This window comes from Thamnophis sirtalis, unplaced genomic scaffold (assembly GCF_051295495.1).
Source record: "Thamnophis sirtalis isolate CommonGarterSnake01/CBP01778 unplaced genomic scaffold, rThaSir2_p1.2 scaffold_5, whole genome shotgun sequence".
NCBI classification, from domain to species: Eukaryota; Metazoa; Chordata; class Lepidosauria; order Squamata; family Natricidae; genus Thamnophis; species Thamnophis sirtalis.
The window spans coordinates 1,499,043-1,506,177 of NW_028261385.1; the positions used below are offsets into that span (position 1 = coordinate 1,499,043).

A 7,135-nucleotide genomic window follows, 5' to 3' on the forward strand; every position below is an offset into this window, starting at 1 on the left:
CGCTTAGGACAGGAGCAAGTGGGGGCCTCCTCACTCCCCCTGAGTCACTGTTGCTCTGACTGGCCAAGACCCCCACCCACCCCTTGAAACCACAGGCGACAGGAAACAGACAGGCAGAAGACACGCCTCCTTCCCCCAAGAGGGCGTCAAAAAGGGAAGTGTGGCCATGATGCCTGCATCCCCCCCCCCAAGATCCTCTATCAATGAGTCACCAAGGGATTTTCGCCTTCGACCATCTCTAAGCCAACAAGGGGGAGCTTTGCCCCGCCAGACTTAATTCCCACTTGGTTGGCACCGTCTGTCCCAGAGTAAGAGCTCTGTGCCCATGAGACCCTGCCCAAAAGCCCCCCCTGGGTTCAACTCTGTCTGACATCAGGTACCCCCAGCACAATCCATGCAAGACCCTCTCTGGCCGCTTGGCTCCCTTCCTGCCAGCCAATCAGATGCCATTGCTACCAGGCCAGACTTAGAAAGCTCACCTGGCTGGCACCAAGGAATTGCACCTGGAAGCTCCCAGGCAGGCAGGCACAGCAGCCTGGTCCTTCCTGCTCAACAGCTGAGGGAAGCCCCAGCCTCGGCCATTTCTGCAGCAAACCATCAGGCTCAGGTGAGCCCCCGGCCCACCTTCCCAGGCTGCTGAGCATGTGGATGCGGTCAGCAGAAGGCCTGTCCAGCTCAGGCCTCGGCAGTTGGCCGAGCATCTGAAGGCAGGGAAAAACAGAATCGAACAGAACAGAAGGACCTTGGAGGTCTTCTAGTCCAGCCCCCTGCTCAAGCAGGAGACCCTCTACCATTTCAGTCAGGTGGCTGTCCAATCTCTTCTTGAAACCTCCAGCGATAGAGCACCCACAACCTCTGGATGGCAAGCCTTTCCCCTCCCTGGTTAACTGTTCTCACTGTCAGGATAATTTCCTCCTCAGTTCTAAGTTGCTTCTCTCCTTGATTAGTTTCCACCCATTGCTTCCTCTCTTGCTTTCTGGTGCTTTGGGGAGTAGGTGGACCCTACAGGGAGGGAGGGAGGGAGGGAGCACAGGAGCAGACAGGTAAAATCCACTGAAAGGCAGTTCACCTGGCATGGGAAGGGGGTGGGGGTGGATTTGCTGCTCCCCCCCCCCGGGCCCAACCTTTGTGCTGGCCTAGGCCCGGTGGAATTTGGCCACTGCAGGCCCTCGCTCGGATGGGCTCTGCCACAGCATTTGCCAGCTCTGCGCTGGGGATTTTCTTAGCGTCTTGGTCAATGAATCCCATTTCATGGAAAGGAATTCCAAAAATCCAGGCAAGGGCCAAACAGAGGATATCTTCCATCGCTCTGCCCAGCACCTCCCGCTTCCATCTCCCGTGGAACCCCCTCCCACTTTCTCCCTGGGGTGCCAGGATGGGGGTGGGTGGGGGGCTGCTGAGAGCTCTGGATCCATGGCTGCTTCCCCCTTCGTGCCAGCCCCACCGCTCGGCTTATGCTGGGGCTCCAAGGGGAGGCCTTTCTGCCCCCCCCACCCCCCGCCCTGCTCCAACAGCAAGCCAGGGAGGCTCATCTGAAAGCCCCCTGGGGCCTACAGAGAGGGGGGGAGGGCAAGATAGTCCAAGCAGGCTGTTGCCTCTTGCCCTCCTTTCTGCTGCTGCTCCGCCCCGGCCCCCTGGCTGCTCATTTCGGCCCAGGGTTCCTCGGCCTGCATCCCCCCACCCTCTTTCAACATGGCAGCTTCTTCCTCTCTTTCCCCTCAGGGTACCCGGCTGCTTCTGCCACCAGGGAGGACTGGGAGGGGAAGGCAGCCAGGCCAAGCTGGGAAAGGCCCGGCTGCAGAGAGGAAGGAGGGAGGGAGATGAGGGGGGGGCCTGTGATGAAGCCTCATCATTTGAGCCTTTCAAGCAGAATGGAGCCCTGGGGATGTCCACACCCTCCCTGCATCCCATTCGGTCACTGTGCGGAGCAGTACAAAGCCTTGTTTGGGGGGGGGGCAGGAACAGCCACTGGGAAAGTCCATCCTGCAAAGGCTGCTCCCCCCCCCCCTTTCTTTCAGTGCAGCCCACCAAGGCTGGCTTCCCCAAGGAGGGAAGGGGGGGTCTGCTCTCTCCCCAGTACAAGAGGGGGGGCATGCAAGGAAGGAGAATCAAAGTGTCTCATCCCCCCCCCCCCCCACCCATGCCGCCACTGCTGGAGAGCTGTCAAGACCAGGCTCTCCGCTGAAGATGACACAATGCCCCCTCCCGCCCCCAACCACCTAGCAACATCATGGCGCCATTGTCTCCTGCCTTCCCCCCAAAGATTGCCCCCCCCTGTCCCTCTCCCCAGTGCCAAGGGAGGGCAGGCTCTGAGGGGCAGCCAGCTCTGGAGCAGCCCCTCCTTGTGGCATCAGGTGAAACGGCCGCAGGCTGGACGTGCCTCCGATACCAATGAAGCCAGGAAGGCCGGCCTGGTTGAAGGACCCTCCTGCCACGGCTGACCCAGCTTTCGCGCTCATGCCGCTCAGTGGCATCGCTGCAGGGCCCAGCGGCCTCCACCCTGGCTCTCCTCCGAGCCCCCCGCAGAGAAAGCCTGGCCCGGCTCAGGCCTCAAAGGGAGGGTTGGCCGGTGGACCACCTGCAGCCCCCTCGCTCTCCGAAACCTTCCTGATCCATGCACGGATCGCAGCACACAAAGCAGGCCCTCTGCTTGGACCCCCCTGGGCTCTCCCTGGCAGGGCAGAGGGGCCTGGGCACAGGCACACATGACTGGGGCAGGCCGGGAAGCAGCCTCTCTGAACGCAGAGAGCAGCCCCCAGTCAGGGGCCAACTGGGCTGAGCCCCACTGAGCCCGGCTCTGGATTTCGGGGGAGCTTGTGGGCCATGGCACTTCTGGGCCTGCCATCTGGGCAGAAGTAATCCCCCCACTGCAGCCCCACCAGGGTGTTTAAGTACCGGGGCTGATGATGGGGAACAGCTGTTCAGTTCCTGACCCATGCTGGTCCCCAGCCCCCCACATCCTTGCCTGGTACTTGGACAGACAGAGGCCTCCAGGCACCCTCCGGCCAATGGGGGGGGGGGCTGACAGGTTTGGGAGCGGACTCTGGACCAGAATCCCTCTTCATGCAGCTTCCAAAGCTGGGAAGCATCTCCAGGGAAGAAGTGGGGCACAGGACCCCATAATTAGAGAGCAGGGCCACAGCTGGCCTCCTTGCCCCATTCAGGGCTCCCCACTGGAGCTTCACTGCCCCACTCGGCTCCCACAAGACGCTGAACACTGAAAGGGGTTTGGAAGGGGAACTTCCCTCAGACTTCCAGAATTTTCAGGCTGGAAGGACACAGAGATCAGCACCTTCAGGGGGTTTTTCCCTTCAAATTGCCAGAGTCACCGACAAACCTCTCCTGGTGGTCCCCCATCCCCATCCTAACCAAACCCAACTCTTGTTTCCTCCTCAGACAAGCTTAACTAAGCGCTGACTGACTTCGGGGAATGAAAATTAACCAAACTAAGAGGCCCTTGGCTGAAGGCTGCAATTCTCACAACACAGGATCCGAACCGCGGGGAAGTTCTGGGTTGCGCGAACCCATCCTGGAAGTGTCCCAGCACATAAGCCGCAAACAGGAGCCCTTCCTGGCCAGCCTGAGGAAGCGGCGCCCGCACTCAGGTCCGCTCCGACTGCTGAGCAGAGGCCTTTCCGGCCTGGAGGCTCCCCGAGGCTATCTAGTCCAGCCCCGCGCTCCCTGCAGCCAGCGGAGACCCAGCCTCGCCACTTGACGGCCGCCCCTCCCCTCGGCTTCTGGAGCTGCTCAGCCCCGCTCTGGCCGCCGACTGAAGAGGCCCGAGGGCGACCAGGGGCCAAGCCGCCCGGGGACCCGGAGAAGGACCAGGCGCTTCCCTCCGCCGGGGCAGCATCTTCCTCCGTCTGGGCGGCAGAGAGCGCGGCGCAGAGCCCGCCCGGCCCCCGACACCGGCTCCGCAATGGCGGCGCAGACACGCCCTGAGCAGCCGCGCACAAAGGCGGCCGCCGCCGCAACGCTCAGCTGCCAGGCACCGGCTCCCGCCCCCGCCCGCCCGCCCGCCGCCGCCCCTCCGTACGCGGCCAGCCCCGAGCCGCTGCCGCCCTCGCTTGCCGCTCACCTCGGCCCCCGGCGCTCCCTCCGCTGCGGCCGCGCCCGGCTCTCCTTCCGCCGCCTCCGCCCCGCCGCTCAGCCTCGCATCCTGGCAATGCGGCGGGGCTGCGCAATCCCGCTCCGCCGCCCCCGCCTCCGCCGCCGCCGTGACGTCGCGGGCCGGCCCACCGCTCGCCCAGCCGCCGCGCAGCCTCGCCAGCCGAACGGCCGCCCCGCCGGAGGCTCAGCCGGGCAGCGCAAAGGTGGCCCCGACGCTGCGGCTGAGGATGCGGCGACTGATGGGCGCCTCTGCGGGAGAGGCTGCGGCCGAGCTCCCGAAACGGCCCCTCTGCCCCCAGGGGCTCCGCTCGGCCGGACAAGGGGGGGGCGGCCCTCCTTTTGGGGGAGGGGGATGTAGCCCCCAAGGGGCCAGGTGAGAAATGGAGGGGGGCTTCGAGGGGGTGGAGAGGAGAGGAGGCTGCTGTCAACCTGTCCCAGCTGGAGGGACCCGAGGAGTGCAAAGAGGGCGGAACGGAAAAGGTGGCGGCCGGATTACTTGGGGGGGGGGGGTCGCCCAAGTCTGCAAGAGACCACCGGCCCCCCGTGGCTGTGCAAGCATACCTGAGAAGCCAAAAGTCCAGGTGGGGGTTAAAGGGGGAAAGAACAGCCAGCTAGTCAACCTGAAGACAGCTGAAGGGAAGGAGGCAGATCCTTCCAGAAGGGATGGAGAGGCTGCACTGGGGGAGAAAGAACTCAAACACCACCACCCCCAGAGTGGACTCCCAACGCCAGAGTCTTCCATGGGGTGGGGGAAGGGGGCCCACAACCTTTGGGGCGTGGAATTAAGAGGTGCTACTGCTTTCGGGGGATAAGTAGCAAGCAGAAACACCGAGGACCTTCCTGATCCACGCACAGCATCTCTTGGGCTGTGCTGGACTTGGAAGAGAGCTGGGAAGTTTCGTGGAGGGGGGGCAGAGGAGAAGGGACGTCAGTGGGCAAGAGGGGTGAACGAACGCAGGACCTGGGATACCTTGGGGGACACCCACATCTAAGCCACCCGGAGCCCCTGATTTCTGGGCTCTTTAAAAAGATGAAAACGCTCCTTTAATTTGGGTTGGCCAGGGAAAGCAGAATCCACCGAGTGCTTCAAAAGCCCAATATTTATTGATTATTAAATTTATATGCCACCATTTCAGTGTTCTAGTGACTCTGGGCAGTTTACAAATACTATAGAAAGATTTAAAAGACAACACAACACGATTAAAATTATATGACTAAAATCAAGAGGATGAGCAAAGTGGGCCCAGGAACCTTCGATCCCGTCAGCTACCCACCAACACAGCACAGCTCAATCGGGAGCCCCAGACCAGGTAGCGGAGCCAGGCTGGAAGGCTCTTCCAGGAGGCTGGGAAGGTGAGAGCAGCCCTCTCCTCCAGTGGGAAGGGATTCCAGAGGGTGGGGGCCACAGCAGAAAGGCCCCTCTCCTGGAGCTGACAGTCAAATTTTTTTGGCAGACGGGATGTGAAGAAAGCCTCTTCCGCTAAGCGGTGGCATCCACAGTTAGATTAGATTAGATTAGATTAGATAGTTCCCCGCTAGTTTTCTTTTCCAGGCCTTTTTGGAGGGGGGGGGCTGTCTCTCAGTAACTCTGAGAGGGATCTTGGAGGCTTAGTGGACAATCAATTAAATATGAGCCAGCCATGTGCGGCAGCAGCCAAAAAGGCCAACGCAATCCTAAATTGCATTAACAGAGGGATACAATCAAGATCAAGTGAGGTACTAATACCACTCTATAAGCCTTAGTAAGGCCACACCTAGAATCCTGCATCAAGTTTTGGTCACCACGATGTAAAATAAGATGTGGAGACTCTAGAAAGTTGCAGGAACTGGGCATGGCTACCCTGTTTCCCTGAATATAAGACCTCCCCAAATAATAAGCCCCAATCGGGCTTTTGAGCGCATGTGCTAAAATTAGCCCTCCCCCAAAATATTGCAACACAGCAACAGCCATGAGGTGACCACGCACGCTGCCTCCTGCACCTACCAAAAATAGTAAGACCCTCCCCCAAAATAAGACCCTATCTTGTTTTCGGATAAACACAGTAGTCTAGTGAAGAGAAGGACCAGGGGAGTCAGGATAGCATCTTCCAATATTTGAGGGGCTTCCACAGAGAGGAGAGGATCAAGCTATTGTCCAAAGCACTCAAAAGCCAGACAAGGAATAATGGGTGGGAAATGACCAAGGAGAGAGATTCAACCTGGAAATATGGAGGAATTTCCTGACAATGAGAACAATCAACCCATGGAACAGAAGTTGCCTTCGGAAGTTGTGGGAGCTTCATCCCTGGAAGCTTTGAAGAAGAGACTGGACTGCCATCGGTCAGAAATAGTGTAGGGCCTCCTGCTTGGGCAGAGGGTTGGACTAGATGTCCTCCAAGGTCCCTTCCAAATCTGACAGATTGACTGTCCTTCCCTGCAGAGAAGCCCCCCCCCCCCCCGAAAGAGACACTCCGACGGGGCTGGATAGAGCTTCAATTTGGACCAAATCGGATCAAGTTTCAAAATGGAAAGCTGAACAGAATCACTGAACTGGATTCCTCCAAATCTTATTTTGAAGCTTTCCTGAAATAGTCTGGGAAATCAAATTGATCGAAAGAGATGTTTCTAAAATGAAGCATCAGATTCATTTGATCTTCCCAATCAGTTGAATCAGAACTGAACAGAAGATTCAAACCCCCCCACGAGGGAAGGAAGGAGGAAAGGAAGGAGAGAAGGAGAAAAGAAAGGAGGGAAGGAAGGAAGGAGGGAAGGGGAAGGAGGGAGGGAAGGAAGGGGAGTAGGAGAGAAGAAACGAGGGAAGGAAAGAGGGAGGGAGGGAAGAAGAAGTAGGACCGTTGTAAGATAAGATGGATCTATGGGATGTTAAAAAAGCAATCTTCAAGTATATTGTCAACAGTAGGGAAAAATTGTTATAAATACATATTATTAATAACAGTTATGAGATCATATAATTGTGAATGTATATATGAAATTGATAAAATAAAAAAACAAAAACAAAAAAAAAAACCCACGATTCAAGACAGCC

The 7,135-nt window shown here is 58.4% G+C and overlaps 1 protein-coding gene across 1 annotated transcript in view; it reads right to left on the minus strand.

The window, feature by feature from the left end:
* RUSC2 (RUN and SH3 domain containing 2) overlaps nucleotides 1-4,202 on the minus strand; it is a 32,454-nt gene extending 28,252 nt beyond the window's left edge. Inside the window, 1 exon segment of the mRNA XM_087715191.1 lies at nucleotides 4,079-4,202. The gene's annotated coding sequence lies outside the window, so the exon portion shown is untranslated.
* Nucleotides 4,203-7,135: the final 2,933 nt, after the last annotated feature.